General features: G+C 37.2%; 1 protein-coding gene across 1 annotated transcript in view; it reads left to right on the top strand.

The window, feature by feature from the left end:
• The window catches only part of PCDH15 (protocadherin related 15), a 357,851-nt gene that overhangs the window by 84,817 nt on the left and 254,206 nt on the right, over nt 1–18,828 (top strand). The window lies entirely within an intron of this gene.

Genomic DNA, 18,828 nt, shown 5'->3' with positions numbered 1-18,828 from the left:
TAGTTATGTTGTGGCCAACATGCTTAGTAAGCAGATCAGGTGCTTGAAGGCTGGCATTGCTAAGTATAAGCTATTGTTAATGTGGGACATATGTCTGACTTCCTTCTTCATTGATGGTGAATTAGTAGATCCAAGAATCTTTATTCTAGTCAATGATATCATACTGGCAGATTAAAGCTGCATGGATCCAAGTTACTTGATTTATGCCTTAATTTTAGCCCTTCTACCATCTCTCCTGAGAGGTAGGCCCTTTGGTGGGAATGAGAAACAGGAAACCCTACTGTATGAGTAGATGGCAGTTTATCTATCACTAGATACAACTCTAGTTTAGTTTAGTAGTAGTAGTAGTAGTAGTAATAGTAGTAGTAGTAGTAGTATTTGCACATAATTCTCATAGTTGAATTTTTACCATGACTAATATATTAATCATTGCTTTAATTAAAAAAATAATCACAGAAGTAACTGAATGAGTAATGGCTGAGTTTTGTCAAGCTTGTTGGATATATTTAGCCAATGTATAATTATTGTGAAGATAAATAATTGTATAGAAGACATATATAGTGTTTGTGTCGTATTACTGTCCATTTTAGGGAATTATCCATTTAAAAATTATCATACAATATTGTTGCTGTTGCCTTTGTTTGTTATTGCAGAATACATTCCTGAATCAAGCCTGATACCTGGTGAATATATGAATTTATCTTTGAAGTTTTCTTGGCAGTGGTTTCCAGGATCTCTTTCCAGGATGCTTTTTCATCTTCAGTTCTGAGCTCTCTGGTAGTCACCCATACAAATACTAACCATGTCCAATCCTGCTTCAGAGCCCAGATAAGGTTGGCAGGTGATACTACCAGCTGAGACTAGTATAACTGGGTTATATTTAAGTACTAATTATCTATTGCCATATAGATGGCAAATATTAAATTGGACACAATTTAATATTTGCCATCTATATACAACTTGTAATCTTCAGAGTAAAAATAGTTAATGAGCTCTGAAAAGTGGTTGAGCAGAAGTTTGAAATTATTCATTCTAGCTGTCTATCTGGAATGGACTTCCACTGATGGCCATATTTAGCTGAAGGTTTATGATTAGCTTACCAAACCACAAATTGAACAGGCTTGTCGTATATGAAAATGTGCCTGGTTTTTTTTTTCTCTTTCAAGATTATTGGTTTGATTTTCCATTGTTTCTGATGAAGGTTTATCAATAATAACTTTATCAAAGAAATGAACATGCATCAGTCTAGCAAATGAAAGCTTAATAAGATTGTTACATGGGATACTGCAGAGCCTCACACAGAAAAGCAACAGAAATGGTAAATGGTGCAGTTTTGTCATATGAGGAAAAGTTAAAGCCACTTGTTTTATTTAGCTAAATGAAAATAAGATAGCTTTTATTGATATGTTTTTAATAGTCCATTGGATCATTGATTCTTTTGTTTTTATAAGACTTTTATTATGAGGAGGAAAGTTCATTACTGATCACATTGCTCTGTATATAACTCATAATACAGTATGCCTAAAAGCTAACTTTAATAGTCTTTGATGTGTTTTGAATAATAAAAACTATTGGGGAAATCATTCAGTGTTTTAGGCAAAAAAATTGATGATTAGCATTTAGCTCTTGCTCTCCCTGCAAAAACTAAACTATTGCATACAAGCCAGGATTTAGATTCAGATGTTCTCTATTCTAATGGTATGGGAAATTGATGTATTTCTTCCTTGCTTTGGGGCCATCTTAACTATTAAAATAAGTGTAATTCTTTAAAGCCTTTTGTTTTTGTTGTTGTGATGCTGTTTCCTTTTCTGGCAGAAATAGAACTTATATTTAGTTTGTGCATCAGTTCTGGTGATAATTATAGATTATACATACTTTCCTTTATTTTCAAGTAATTAGTCTTTTTAACTTCCTTATGGTAGTTCAATAACTAATCACAACTTGTGTAAAGTAGTGGCATATTAGCGTGCAATAATTATCTATAGTAACAAGTAAGACATAGACTCTCCTTAATAAGCCAGAACTAATGTATATTCAGATTATGAAAATAATGAGTCTCTCTCAAGGAAGCTAAATTAATACACACTGAAGAGGATTTCTAAAATTCCAGTATTTCCTATGTAGATATTTATTTATTTGATTGATTGATTGATTGATCGATCAATTGATTTAAATCCTGCCTTTCCTCCAGCAGTTCAGGCTGCTGTATGTAGCACTTCCTCCTCCCATTTTTGCCCCAAATCAACAATCCTATGAGCTATGTTAGGCTGAGAGAGAGTGATTTTATTTTTATTTGTTTTATTTTCATTTTTCAAATTTTGCCACCACCCATCTCCCCCCAGAAGAGGGACTCTGGGCAGTTTACAATAACATTAACAAGTTAAAAACCGTAGTCATAAATAGTATATAAAATCTAGATACAAATACAACATATAAATATAAAATAAAAATAAAATAAAATCCAGATGGCAATAAGAGATTGAGTTCAGTTTGTATGTAGGTGAGGAGCACTCTCAGGTGCCAGCCATCCCCCGGAATAATTACTCCCTACTGATTTGGCTCAAAGTCATTCAGTGGACTTCAACCTGGGACTCCTGGATGCTAATTTGACACCTCAGCCACTATTTCACACCAGCTCTTTTTTATTACCATTTTAGATTTATCCAGCTTCTCTATTGGAAGCAGGAAATGTTTGTTTTATTATTAATGTATGGGATCATTACTCCCTTTTGTTAGCTGTCTTATAAAATAACTACATATTCGGCTGTCTGTAGGTTGAGTCATGACAACTGGATTTCTTTCTTTTTGGTAGAAACGTTTTGCTGCTTGTCCAAGCAGCTTCTTCAGTCTGACTGAAGAAGCTGCTTGGACAAACAGTGAAAGATTTCTACCAAAAAGAAAGAAATCCATTTGCCGTGATTCAACCTACAGACTATTCAACCTGGATGACTGAGAATCTTCATCGATACTTATCCGGTTGTTTGCAGTATTTTCGCTGGTTGCATCTTCAAGGCACTTGTGAAATGGATAGGTTGCGTCTTTTCATAGGAAGGTGATAGTCTGAAAGAACACCTGAGAATTATATAAAGACTGAATTTTCCATGAAAGAGAACTACCTAACATAAGCAGATTCTGGATTATTCAGTTTGTAAACTGAGACACACAAATGTATTCATGTTTCATTTATAAGGAATTGTTTATTTGACACCTCAAAATCTATAATTGTACAAATAGTCTAATACTATTTTTCATTGCTGAAGAACTTTGATGAAAAAATAAACATTTATAAAAACAAATTGGAAAAAATAAATCGGCTTTAGGTAAGTAAGAAGAATGTCAGTCATCTAAAACATACAATATTGTTAAACAGATATTGAGCACAGAAAATAAGCAGGAGGTCTTAATGACAATAATTCATGCCCTCAATGCCTCAGGATTAGGTGACTGTCATGCAATGTGGCTGCTCTTGAAGACCACACAGAAACTGCATTTACTATACAGAGCAGCATCCTGCATACTGATGGGTTAGAATAAGATGACACTGGTATTGCACTGCCATAGTCATTTCCAGTAAGTCTCTGAATGCATTTCAAGACCCCTATACAACTTGGACTCAACTTGGACTTCGGGGCTATCTTCTCCAGGTAGAATCTGCCCATTCTGTTTGTATATCTGAACATTGTATAGATGTTACGGATTCCTTCATCCAGGGAAGTTGACAGTGGGCGCAGGAGCCCAGAATGAGACTTTTGGATGCCCCTCTTCCTTGGAGATAATCAGTAAATACATGGTTTTCCAACAAGTTTTTGAGCTGGATAATCATCTATGGTTATGGGGTTGCCTTGAACTGTTGTAAGTTGAATTTTGAATATTGTGTTTGATTTGGTGTTAATGTTTATTGTGTGGTCTCTATGTGGTCCAAATATACTGCCACATCTATGAAACTCCTAAAGTTTGGCAGATAGGTAATATATGAATTTTGGAGAGATTGAGAGAAAGGAGAAAGTAAGGAGCTTTGATCATTGAGGCTTCTGATATGAGCAGATTACAATCTGTAAAACAATTATGCATCTCACCTCTACCTTAGTCTCCCAAAGCTAAATGGCAAAGGGCAAGAATTTCTGTCTCACTCTTAATAATGCATAGCACCTTCTGACATTTTTATTGGCCTTCATTACTGAAAACCACTTTGGTACTGCCAAGTCTTGGTCAGTAGTTTTAATTTATTTTCTTGGTTCATTCAAAGTAACTGCAAATTGTTTTCTGTGTTGCTGCAGATTAACTAAAATCTAGAACATGCCTCCCCAAATTCCATTAATGTGTTTGTTACTCTAAAGTCCTAGTCAGTTCACTTAGTTGATAAGAACATGGTGTATTTACGTATCCCACTCTAAGTGGCTGATTTGCTATGATGCGGGAGTATTTTATTTTAATTCATTTAGTATTTTTTATTTTAAACAAATTTTGGATCATAGTATATTGATTGCTTTTGTTTTTACGTACATATATGTATTAATGTAAGATTGTTGTTATGTATAGTTTTATTGTGCCTGGCCTTAGGGCTGTAATAAACGTGGTTGATTGCTATGATGCGGGATTATGCAAATGGAGGTGGGAAGGGGAAGGAATAGATAGTTTTTGAGTTCAGGAGATATCAGAAATTAATTATGGGTGCAAATTAGTTGGGATATTGAGAGGGGATGGAAACAGACATTTAATCTACAATATACACTCCCATTTTTCTGTTCTCCTCTAAGTTGCCTTCTGCTAAAGTGCATGGCTTAATAGATGGATACTTGTGAAATCACAAAAGTACCCTTACTTCAGTGAAACTGGCATTCATTTATACATTGGGTACACTTAATATGATGTGTCAGTTGGTTGGCTGAGATGCAATAATAGCTTCAAACAATTGTCATCAATTACTTTTTAAAGTTCATACGCTGTTTAGTGCTGGATGCTGGAATGTGTCTTTCAAATTGGTAAGAGTTTAAGGAATATTTTTTTAAAAAAACACTCAAATGATTTACAACAGTTCTTTCTTTCTTTCTTTCTTTCTTTCTTTCTTTCTTTCTTTCTTTCTTTCTTTCTTTCTTTCTTTTAAAGTAATCAGAAAGGACAGACTCTAGGCTGTTTATTGTCTCTGTGTGTGTGTCTTTTATTTATTTATTTCTCACATTTCTGCACTGCCCATCTCGCAAGTGACTCTGGTTTTTGAGTTTACAATTGAGTAAATTGAGTTTACAATTCAATTAAAATAACAAGAGATTAAAATCATAAAAACAAGTACATCATAAAATATAACTATTACATATTTAAAATATTTAAAATTTATATAAAATATAAATTCCTCAGGGCCACATCTTGGCACCCCCATGATTGACTATCCCCCTTCCCACCCCAAGCGAGGTGGCAAAGCCAGGTTTTCACTCCCTTTTGGAAGGCTGGGAGAGCAGGGGCCTGCCTCACCTCTGGGGGCAACGTGCCTAATATGCTCTTCCCTTCAAATGGAAACATAATTTGCAAGCTTTTTTACAATATTTTATGGAAAGAATTTGGTAATAAAGCAGTGCTGTATGAATAAGAATGTAGTAAGACCATTCTATTTGTCTGTGTAAGGTATTTTGATTTCATGACTGATTTCCAAAACACAGCAGTTTTCTATTACAGCATTCTGTTAAAAATGAACTAATTATTCCAGCATAGTGATTTGTTGTATAAAACTATATTTGTAATAATTATTATAGCTGTGGCTTTCACATAGAGTTATCTTATCCTTTACGTTGATGATGGAATCCCAGAACATCTCATTGTCTTCATGAAAAAAAATTATATACGCAGTAGAGACAGAACATGGCAAAACAGACTGGTTCCAGATTGGCAAAGGAGTACAACAGGGCTGTATATTCTCTCCTCGTTTATTTATTTTAAGTTTGGAGGAAGAAACATGAGTTCTCTTGGATTTCTGTATATCCAAATTCTCCTTCCAATACAGTACTGACCTTTGTATAACATGCCTCTTAACAAAACTTTACTAGAAATTTGCAGCATTGGATATGACAGTTACTTCCTGAAGCACAAATATGTGCTTTTCACAAACTAAAATCATTTGTTTCAGGTTAATGAACTTTGGAAGCATTAGAAGGCCTTCTCTTGTATCCACAGATTGGCAGTGCCGATGCAGAAGCTTTACCTGGATTCCTAATGCCTTGCCCTGCGGCTGTATATCAGCTCCCTTTCCACAGATAATTTTTTTCTGTGTCAGGTGAAAAAGATCTATCTGCAGAAAATTGCTTCTAGGCAAAAGTTGTATTTGCTAAACAAGGAAGTTAGTTTTTGAAAATCAGCACACAGGAAGATCTGAGTAATGGAAAGTGAAAATAGGGATACATACAGCAAGCAATGGCAGATAACTAAGATAAATTATCACCCAACTTAGGCCGAAACTGTTGAGATAGTAAATTGATGAAGTGATGGGCAACAACAGCATCAGCTTTCTTTCTAATAAATATTTAGAAAGAAAATACTTTCTGAATACATTTATCTTTCCCCAAACACAAACATAGCAGCCATTTTGCAATACAAGTTATCAGTTCCAAAAGGCATTAATGCACCAATACACACAAACACCACACATAGTCTATCCCTCATGTAACAGTAGTTAGAGACAGTCTTAAAGGTTATGTGTTCAAGTCACAATGCAACAGTTTCTGAAGGGCCACAACCTCCTTGCCCTGCCATGAAGTACCATGGACCCAATATATTTATGTGTATATAGAGCCAGTTTGGTTTAGTGGTTAAGGCAATGGACTAGAAACCAGGAGTCTGTGAGTTCTAGCTTGAAAGCCAGCTTGGTGACCTTGGGCCAGCCACTCTCTCTCTGCCCAACTCACCTCACAGGGTTAGTGTTGTGGGGAAAATAGGAGGAGGAAGGATTATTAGGTATGTTTGCCACCTTGAGTTATTTATAGAAATAATAAAGGCAGCATAAAAATTAAACAAATAAATAAAGTCCTTGAGCTTATTGTTGGTAATTGTTGGCAGTTTTAACATGTGTGTGACATGCTCTCCCAACCCAAATTCTGACCATCTCTCTGTCTTGCCACAGTTGTAGTCCAACTGAAGTTTCTGGAGGCTTTTGAAAAACAACTGAAAGCTGACCATGTTAAAACAGAAGAGTCTTAATGTAACCAAAAATCAGAATGAGAATGATAAGCAGGAGTTGTCTGCACCCCCAGCCCTGTCAGATAGGACAGGATGCTATCACTCATGTTATTTACAAATAAATAAATCTGCCAGAATGCACAAAAATCCAGGCCTAAAGATTTTTTGCACTTATGGAAGAGGACAGGGCCCTTGTCCAGAATTTTCCTTTTCTACCCTTAAGACCCAACTAACTGTATACACCTAGTAGCCTGGAACAATAATCCCCACTATATGAAAAAATATATATCAACTGCAATTCCCACTTCAGTACTTTTATTAAATAATTCAGCACAGCAAGTTAGAAATGCTTAGTTGTAATTAAAGCAACACAGAACATAAGCTTGACTAACTAAAGCTCATCAGACTTCACTACCAAAACTTAATCAGGCTTGAGGATGCTTGCAGGATTTTAGGATATTTGCGGGATGATTCCTTAGAATTTTCACAGCTGGATTTAGTCTTTCCCTGGGGGAAAAAAAAAGTGGGTTCACTCAATGGGATATTTTTTTCATGGAAAAGGAGTAGCTTCTAAAGAGGGAAGTTCAATATGATCAGTCAGTGCCTGGAATAACCTTATCCCATATTGTTCAGATGATTCATTCAGTAGCTGTTTAGCATAAGGTCCAGTCATAGCAAAATCAGTCTGAGGTGCAGTACATCTTCAGGTAGGTTTTGATTTTTGCATGTCTGTCTTTTTCTAAAAAAACAAACAAAGCTCTAGCAGGTAGGATACCCAGTCTCAATCCATCACATGACCACGGTTCACTGCAACTGTCGTAAGTGTGACCCAGTTGCCAAGTACCTGGATCACAATCACATGACTGCAGGGGTGGTGCGACAGCCAGAACTTCAAGGACCAGTGATAAGTACCACTTGTCAAACAGTTGCTCAATGAGTGGTCATTAACTGAGGACTACCTGTCAGGTAAAACCTGTATAATACAGGTACTTTAGACAAGTTGGATTAATTCGTAACTAAAGTTCCAAAACTCTGTTGGTGGGTTTTTTTGTTTGTTTTTGTTTTGTCACAAGAACATAGAGGCTTTAATAGAAAGAACAAAGCAATCAGTAGAGATGTCTGATTTCACATATGGAAGACTCCTCTGATATTTGCCAACATTTGTGGAGCTACTGAGCAATTCCTTCCATAGATTTACATCGAGAGACACACAGCATGATTTCTTAATGCACACATAAACTGCTTTTCTGCAACGGGATTTTGTCCATCTAACAATTTTAACTTCTCCTTGGAAGAGATGCTTATATTGAAATATCTGCTCTGGTCCTTAAGAATATTATAGGTGAGACTGTGAAATTACTTACTTTTATCAAACCCAACAGTTCTTGAGATAATATTTAAGCTTCCCTGTTCTATCAACTTGCTAGCAATAATTATGTAATTGATCACTGCCCAGCTTTACTTGGGTGTTTGCTTGAGAGAAAAACAGAATTTCTTGTCCAAAATAACATTAAATGAAGGGGAAATATCTACTTGATGATTTTTAGGTAGGAAAATGTATTTTATTCAAGCTGTAGGTTGAGGTGCTCAAGCTACTTCAAAAGTGGTATGGACCAATGATTATTTCCAAATGCTAATCTCTTAGCAATTTACATTTAAATTTATTAAAGTATCCCATCATGTGTGTGTGTGTGTGTGTGTGTGTAAACAACTCACAGAAAAAAACCCCAACTCTTAGCCATATATCCCATACATTTAAATGGCTATAGTTCTGAGAGTCTGAAAGCAGGGTTCTGAATCACCATATGTGAACATGCCAAATATTTATTTTAATTGGGAATTTTCCAAGTGATAGAGGAGAGTTCAGGGCTGCTATTATTACTCTTATAATACAGAGAATCAATTATCCATAAGCTTCATAAGCAAATGTACCTTCTAATAGGAGTTACAGCTACACTTTGTTTTCTGCTAGGACGAAGAACCAAAAAAGGTGGTGCAGGTTGTATCTCTTTTGTGGTAGCTGAACTGGAAACAAAATATGCCAGTTTTGAGGAAAGTAGTTTTATGAAATAGGAAACCCTATACACTCCTTAACAAGGATCTAACATCTGCTTGGCTGAACTGCCATTTGCAGTTCACTCATTCACCATGCGGCTAGCTAAATGCCTTTCCTGACATTTTACTGAAAGGCAGTAAATTTCTTTTTCAGCACATGGGGCAGTGATCAGCAGTTCTTACAGACTAAAAAGAAAACATTGATTTTTCTATATGTCAAGTTCCACACAGCTGGGAAGACCAAGGAAACACAACAACACAGATTTCAGGAAGTATCTTTAATGCTAGTTCTGGGGTGAAAATAGAAACTTAAAAACTGTAAGAGTTAAATTCTCAGCCAGATTTATAGTGAGTTAATTAATGCGGAATCTCTTTGAAATGCTTTCTTCCCACAGTTCTCCATCTCAGTTGTGTTGTCTTTTCTTGCCTAGACTGCTCTCCTCCTCTGCCTTCCCTTCCCATAGTCTCTCTCACCATTGAGATTTCAGCACAGGTCTCATAATCTGTAAATGCATTGACCATATCATTCCTGTTGGGGATTAGGAAAAAACATTAAAACCTGGCTGTTCCAGAAGGCCTTCAGGGGCTGACCTGATTTAATTCTGTCCTACAGCAAAATTATGGCTTATATAAAGTTCAGATTTTAGAAGCTATGCAGGTATGCCTTCCTTTTTTTTATACGTTCCCACACTGGAGAGTTTGGGGGATTTTTATTGGTCTGGGCCTCAGGGCTGCCTCCCCTTAAGTGGAGGGCTTCTATAGCTGTAGATTAGCTACTGACCAGTTTCATTCTTATTGAGACCCTTCAGTATCCATCTGATAGTATGGAGGAAGAAGAGCTAGACAGCTGGAAAGTGTCCCTCCCCTTCTGTATGACGGCTGCAACTCTAGGTCCAGCATGGAAGCAAGGAAAGTGAGTCCTTCATCCTGGGCACTCTAAGAGGAGAGCTGTGTTGTCTATGGTGGCAAAAACTCAGAAGGAGTCTAATAGCATCTTTTATGACTAGCATCTTTTGTTATAAGGCAAGGTGCAACTCACTTCATCAGTGATTAGACAATGTAGGTTTTAAATTCAGGTGAAGTGAGTGGGAAAAGGATGGAGGAAAGGAAGGGAATACAATTTGGTTATGCAGATGCAGATTACATTTGTACAGATTACAAGGACCTTATCAAGGACTTTATCAATTAACAATTATAAGGTGTTTAAAAAAGCCTTGTGTTTGTTGAGAACCTTCTAAGATTGACTGAAACCTGTTGATATATGGAATTCAGCAATTTTTTGCTCAATGGTGTTGTTAAAATCCCATTTTTCCAAACCAGTCACTCTATGGTGTGTACGTGATGGTGCTGTTGAGGTAGATGTGGGGTCAAAATAGATGTTTGGGTTTGTTGCAGTGTCTGGTTCCCATGCTGGCATCATTGTCCTGCTGTTTGTTGTTGCTTATGAAAATCTGATTCAGGTTGGGTGGTTGTCTGTATGCAAGTATGGACCTGCTACCAATGCCTGAGAAAATGCATTGTGATTGTTCAGTATGGGTGATTGCTTATTAGTAATGCATTTGAGTGGTTTGAGCAGTGAGTTGTAGGTGTCAATCAGTGGTATTCTGTTGGCCTGTTTCAGTGGTCTGTCTTTTAATAGGTCCTCCCTGGGAATTGATCTAGCTGTACTGATTTATCTATTGATCTCTTTGTGGATATTTCAGTCTCCTGAATGCCTGATTTAATTCCATCAGTTGAGTATCTCTGTCAAATGGGTCAGAATAAATGCATTTGTAGTGTAGAGTCTGGCTACAGAAGATATAGCCTGAATCCTTTATTACATCCTCTCTTTTATTTATTTTGTGGCATCCTACCTCAATATTTTACCTATCGTACAAACCCAAAACTTTGCCCTGCAACTTAAAAGTTCCTGGTGTTACGGGGGAAGAAAAGAGACATAGAACCAACCCTGGAACCCTGAAACCAGCCAAGGTAACCAAACAACTGAAGATAAATGAGCCTCTCACTAGAGTCCTATGGAAGACCTTATCTCCTGGAATCCTGTGAATTCTGATAATAGATTCAAGGTCTTTTCCCAGCAATCTAGTGAATCATTGGGCTCCTCTCTCCTAAAGGAAGGCAGTGGATTCCTCCAGAGTGATGACTTTTAGGAAAGCATTGTGTCCGGTATGTGTGCTACCCACCATCTGAACCTAGTTCCCTAACGAGTTTCTGGCTGATGAACTAAATAAAACCTTTCTGATATATTTTAGTTAAATATTGTCTTGTTTTCTGCCCAGACTGTTATAGCTTTGTTTGAGCATTTATCAGCTATTTCTGTTTAAATTGGCGATCTGAGAAAACATTTGATGCCCATGTAAACTCTTTCCAAGGGAAAAAGATAAGGGAAACAGATTTTGAGCTTCCAAGACAGAGAGGTGGTATGAAAGCAGCAAATTCAGTACTTAGGCAAGCCCAGTTAATAAACAGGATGTTTCCCTCACTTATCAGCAGATAGTTTTATCTGTTCTTAATAACAATATTAATGCAGGAGGATAGGCTACTAGAGGCTCTGTTCATTTTTCTCTAAGCAAGTTGCTTTGCTGCCAGCTCTTCACCATTGATTGTGTGCAGATTAATTGGCTTCCTAATATGAATGACAGGAAAAAGCTCCAGCTGTTTTTCACCAACTCATTAGTACCATCAATGCTATTAAAAATGAGTTCCTTTCTGAAATCTTTTGAAATCTCCCCATTCAAGTGTTTATTGATGTAGATGTGAGACCTCTTTTAGACAATATTGCATCAGCTCATTCACTCCAAAATGCTGTGTCCAATTTGGGCAGCTGCCACACTTCCTCTGTCTTATCTCCATCCTTGACAGCAAAGGCGTGTATCCAAACATTCCAGCAGCATTAGGGAAACATTGCTGGGCCTGGTCAAAAGTGACCTGATTAACTCTTACAGTACAATGGCCCAAGATGGACAGTCAGAGATTTTATCTAAAATTGAAGCTTACAGAAACTCTACAATTAATTCAGGAGACAGCAAAGCCCTTTTTCCTCTTTAGGGCATGTAAAGAAAGACTGTAATTTTCTCTGCAATGCACAACTAAAGACAACAGAGAAAAGACCATCAACCAAGGACATGATTTTTTTTTTATATGCATCAAGAATCTTGAAGATGCCCAAATAGCATCATCTAACCTTCACATAAAATGCCTGTCCCTCTCTTTTGTAGTCTTTGAAAGGAAGGTGAATAACCTCCAAGAAACCAATACTGGCTTCAGCCTTCAACCTGATCTTACTGAGGACCCTGTTGGTAATATCTACCATCCGACATTTTATTTCCCCTAACATTTTATTTCCCCAGGATTAGCTTCTCAGTTGACACACCATGACCTTTGTCTTCCTCCTTCCTCCTTTTTCAAACAGATCCTGGGAGACTTCCAACCACATGCTCTACTACTGGACAATGCTGCCTGCTTAACTATCTCAACCTATCCCCATCAAGAAAGACCTTCCCCTTAGTTGACCCAATATCATAATCAATCTTCCAGCTGACTGAGCAAAGGCCAAAAGGGGTCCTTTTCCTGGAACATTGCTGGCTGGAAGTCCAAAAGAGATGATCCATATTTTTAGACTTAATTAGTAGATATGATTTCATTTTGTTACAGGAGACTAGGTCTCTAGAGCCCCCATTACTGCAAGATTAATTGATATACTTTCCTAATGCTATTTCTGGTAATATAAGGAGGTGATTGAGGAGGCATTTGTACTTTTATATCAAATAATCTGCAGTCCCCAATTTCTTGGTTAGGGGCAGGTAAGAAAAAGGCATTAACCTCGGGGGTTAACTCGTGTGGGAAAGACCTTGGGAGACTAGACCAAGAGATGCTGCCAAGGGAACAGTCAGATAAGAGACAGCTGAGCCCACAGCTGGATAGTGGCCAGGGCAAGAGGCTCAGAAGAGACCCTCCCTAGTTTCTTGGGCTGTAAAGGAGATGGTGGGAGAATTGGACCTTCAGACTTGCAAGATTCTGTTAATATAGCTTTACAATAAAGTAGAATTAGCTTATCTGGTCGTGTTTCCTGTCTGGTCTATCTGGGAAGGCTGAAATCAATCTTGCAAATCTGAAGGTACAATTCTCCTACAAGATTGACACAACAACTTCTTGCCTCTGATCAGATCCTTGTGCTCCAAAACCTCCTGATTGAGAGCTTAAACTCCGCAGAGGTGTTTACTGTGTATAACCCAATGATGCACAGGTCTCAGAGGTCACTATCTACACATCAGCATGAGTAAACTTCCATGCTCCAGGCAGAAAGTCTGGTTTGATCTGGACTGTTTACCAGCCAGGGCAGGTTTAGTGGCAGCTTTTCAGTGTTATAAATCTAGTAATTGGCCTGTCACTAGGAATGGATTTCTAGATCTTAAGGGAAGCTATAAAAAACTAATGAAAAGGAAGAAACAAATATACACACAAAATAACCAGGAATGACTTTTCCAAGCTACAAGAGACAAAAATCCTACTCTCTTTTGGAAGATGATTGTAAGCACCTCAACTAATCGGTCATGCTGTCCAGAAGCTAAGATTCCATTAAAGAAGTGGGTAAAGTTTTATAGCCAATTATACAGATTCCCCTTCCATCAGCTTTTCATTTCAAAGTACCTCACAATGTAGATAATATTCCTCTTTGTCCACCAGTCTCCCAGATGGAAATCAACAAATTGATTAGTCAACTAAAAAATAGTAAAGCCCTTGGCAGTGATTAGATACCCACTGAATTGTTAAAAAGTGTTGCTGCCTGGTGAGCCTCTCCTCTGGCCTCCTTATTTACCCATATCAATGATAACTTTCATATGCCTGAAGACTGAAACCATTCTATTACTGTGCCACTGTTTAAAAAGGGTAATAGCAAGAACCTTTGCAGTAATCATCCAATCAGTCGTCTTAGTATTCCAGTAAACCTCATACCCACTTCCTATCTTACAAGCTTCTCAACTGGTTAGAACAGGAGAAAGTCCTCACTGATGAAGAGGCAGGCTTTAGGGAGGGCAGATCAACCATAGATCAATGTGCTATCCTGCAGTTTTTGGCAGAGAAATACACATACACATACCCCTGCACTTTATATGTTGCTTTTATTGACCTAAAATCAACATTTGATTTCATATCCAGAGAAAGGCTCTGGTGGAAGCTGTCTCAGTCATCCACAGGCCAGAGGCTATGCTGTCTAATCAAAAGGGTGTGTGCTAATATTGTCATACAAGTTAGATCCAGTAGCAATGGCCACCTTTCCACTAATATTCTCATTCAGAAAAAAGTGAAACAGGGCTGCATCTTGGCTCCTCTTCTTTTCACTTTATATATCAACTCAATGATCACCACTCTTACCAAAGCAGGATTTCAGTCCCCATACTTAACAGATGGTTGCCCATGCTCCATTACTCTGATGATATGGTTATTCTTTCTCTTTTTTGTTCTAAGAAGTTTACAGACTTTAATAGATTATTATAGATATTGGGAGAGCCAGTTTGGTGTAGTGGTTAAGGCACCAGGCTAGAAACCAGGAGACCGTGAGTTCTAGTCCCGCCTTAGGCACAAAGCCAGCTGGGTGACCTTGGGCCAGTCCCTCTCTCTCAGCCCTAGGAAGGAGGCCATGGCAAACCACTTCTGAAAAACCTTGCCAAGAAAACTGCAGGGACTTGTCCAGGCAGTCTCTGAGAATCAGACACAATTGAATGGATTAAAAAAATAGATACTGGAATATTGATAAGCTATGTGTGTGCCCATGACAGGGCAAAGTGGCATTTCAGGATCTGAATATCAGATCCCACGATAGCAGAAAAATACTAGGAAGAAGAAGATGTGTGTGCCCATGACTATACCGCTGATTTACAGGTACATGTTGTTGCCAAGGGTGAAGTAGTTATGGCTGTGTGTAAAGTCACACAGTCTGGTGGCAATGCATGCTGTTTCGGCATCAGCAATGATGTCCGTGATAGCTTGAAGCTCATGTTTGGCAGGGACATTGGTATATAGTGCCTCAGTGTCCATGATGGCTAAGATGATGGTATAAGGGACAATCATTCTATGGAGTTCAGTTTTGTTTTTGTTTTTTTAGGAAGTCTGTGATGTCTCTTATGTAGCTGGGAGTGTTGATGGCATAATATCCGAACACAGTGTTCATGAAACTTGATATTCCTGTTGCGATAGTTCCAAGGCATGAGACAATAGAACAGCCCAGGTTGTCTGGTTTCTGTGCTTTGGGAAGTAGATAGAAGATGCCTGTTTAGGGCTTCTGAGTTATTTTCATGTATACCTATTGTATGTCCTTAGGAAATTCTTTCATCAGATTTTGTAGTTCTCTCTGATATGAAAATCAAGGCAGGGTTATTTTGAGTTTCTTTCTCAAAATAGTCTTTCAGTCATTCTTAGGACTGATTTTTTTTTTTCTGAAACTCCTCCCTTAAATTTTCACTCATTCCTTCCCCATTCCCAAGGCCAGGTCTACATTGTTTCAGAGTCTGGCCTCACTTAGAGATCACTTAAAGTTCTTAGAGATCACTTAAAGTTTAAAAAGTTTAGACACTTTAAGACTAAAAAAAGTTACTGGTGAGCTTTACTGCCTTGGACTCTTATTGGAGAGCTTTTGCCAATTAGGCTTTGAAAATGCTGGAAGTTTTCTAAAACAGCATATCTGGGACTTTGATCTTCAAATTAATTTGGAAGCTTAATTTTGTGCTTCTATGTGCATTGTCCATCTCCTTGTAATTGAAATATAAATACACACACACATAAACATACAAGGTGTACCAAAAGTCAGGCCCTCTAGACCAATTGCAATATGTTATATTATTATTTTTTTCAAATAAAATGTTACTGTACTTATGACTGTTTAAAGAAGGTCAAGACTTGACTTCATGAAATAATTATTTCCCAATATCATTACTTGTTGAGATGGGCGGCTATAAAAATCAGATAAATAAATAAATAAAATTATAAGTTATTTATGATGATTTTAGCTGAGAGAATGAAGATGGTTTTACAGGGCTTTATTCATGGGGCTCAATGTGATGAGGCTAAAAGAAAGCTGAGGGACAATATTAGAAATATATTGGAATACTTAGAACAACATAATGAAAAGCAAGCAGCACTGATTTTTCTCTATGCAGAAAAGGCCTTTGACAATTTGAACTGGACTTTTTGTTTAAAATTTTGGAAGATATGGACTTTGGCAGGAATTTTATCAAATGGGTAAAATTGATTTATATCTCACAAAAGGTGCAGATAATTGTGAATGGAGAATTAACAAAACCCTATTAGATACAGAAAGGGACTAGACAAGGATGCCCCTTGTCATCATTGCTATTTATTTTATTCGGAAATGTTGAACAGAGATATAAGACAATATGAGAGAATTGCTGGAGTGAAGAGTAAAAGAGAAACATATAAATTACAGGTGTTTGCTGATGACCTGGGGATAATTTTGGAAGATTCTCTGGAAGGAATAGAAATATTAATGGAAAAACTAAAGGATTTTGGGGTGTTAGCTGGTTTTAAAATTGATAAACAAAAGGCAAAGTTGTTAACAAAGAATATGGAAATGGAAAAATGAAATTGATGGTAAAAACTGGTTTTAAGATTGAGAAAAAACTGAAATATTTGGCTTTCACTATGACTAACATGAATTGTATGTTATATCAGAATAATTAAGTTAAGACATGGAATGAAATCAAGAAGGACATGTTAAGATGGGAAAAATTACAGTTGTCATTGTTGGGGAAAATTTCTGTGATAAAAATGAATGTTTTGCCAAGAACGTTTTTGTTTCAGACAACATCTATTACGACAACTTATGTACCATTTAAACAATGGCAGAAAGATATAACCAAGTTTGTATGGCAAAGGAAAAAAAACCAAGAGTTAAATATAAAATACTTCAAGGTTCAAAGGAATGAGGAGGATTGGGACTGCCTGATATGAAATTGTATTTTGCAGCCTGCTGCTTAGTCTGGATTAAAGTGTGAATTTTGCTGAGAAATAAGAGAATTTTAGAATTAGAAGGGCACAATCTGAGGTTCAAATGGCATGGTTTTCTATGGCACAATACAGTTAAGGTTAATGTAGACTTTAAGAATCATAATATTAGAAGTGCCATATTGAGAATACGGAACATATATAAACCCAGACTGTGCCCATAAATGCCTTTATGGATCTCAGCAGAAGAAGCATTTTACAAAAAGAAACAATAGGTAAAATAAAATGGTTAACTTATTGGGAGTTGTTGGAACAGGAACACGGAGAATATAAGATGAAATCAAAAGAGGGATTCAGCTGCAGGGGGATTTAGTTTTCAGGGGTTTTCATATGCACAGTTAAGAGAAAGATTTAAAGTAGAGAATAGGACATTTGGAATTGAGATGCAGAAGACAGAATTTGAATTTGAACTATGTACAAATGATGAACATACATAAAATGTATAAACTTTTACTGAAATTTGAAATGGAAGAAGAATAAGTGAGAGACTATGATAAAATGGGCTAAGAACTTTGGACACAATATACTGATGGAACCAGGGCCGCAACTAGGGTCTGTGTCACCTGGGGCAAACATGGATTCCGCATCCATTTTGGTGCCCCCCAGCACTCATTTTGGCGCCCCCCCCCAGTGCTCATTTTGGTACCCCACCAGCACGGTGCCCGTTGCACATGCCCCGGTTGCCCCCCACCCCCAGTTGCGGCCCTTCATGGAACAGTGGGAAAATAAGTGGTTAAAAGGATTGAAATTTACATTATGTTATAACCTAAAAGAGAATTTTTATAAAATGATGTACCATTGTTATATAACTCCAGAAAAAATGTCTAGAATGTATAAAGGTACTTCAAATTTATGTTGGAAACATGGACAACATGAAGGGTCATTTTTTTCATGCCTAGTGAACTTGTAAAAAAGCCAGAATTTTCTGGATTCAAATACATATAATGATAGAAAGAATTTTAAAAATCAACATTTAACTGAAATCAGAACTTTTTCTTGCTGGGATTATGGACACTCAATTAGAAAAGAGCCACGGAAGATTATTCTTATATACTGTATGATTGCTGCTGCAAGACTCTTAAATGTGCACAGTGGGTTGTGTTCACTGCTTGTGGTCAAAGCAGAGGCTTTCCAGCCATCTCTTGAGGACGCTTTACACATGATTCCTACACAGGGTTGGAATTGATGGCATGAATAGTTCCTTCCATATCTATCCATATCTTTTGTGATTCAATATTGATGAACTACAACTCCCAGCAACCCTAGCTAGTATGGCCAGTGGTGAAAGTTGCAGAAAACTGTAGTTCAAAAGCACTGGGAAGCCGATCCATGTTCCCATCTCTGAGAGGTGATTGAATAATTAGAATCAGGAAGCCTAAGATATCAAGTTATCTTATTAGTTTCAGCTACCTTGCAAGTTTTAATTTGGGTGCCTTTTTCCTCCATGAAGTCTTATCTATGACAAGCTTGGGTGGGAGAGTGGAAGTTTGTAGTATTAATCTTGTCCTTTCAAATATACATATTTTTTTTAAGCTAAGCAATACAACTGAATAATTTTTAAGTAAAGCGTGTCTTCCTATTTTTCTC

Source organism: Candoia aspera, chromosome 6 (assembly GCF_035149785.1).
Source record: "Candoia aspera isolate rCanAsp1 chromosome 6, rCanAsp1.hap2, whole genome shotgun sequence".
Taxonomy (NCBI): domain Eukaryota; kingdom Metazoa; phylum Chordata; class Lepidosauria; order Squamata; family Boidae; genus Candoia; species Candoia aspera.
Note: the sequence above shows the minus strand (reverse complement) of the source record. Positions and strands in the feature narration are given on the sequence as shown.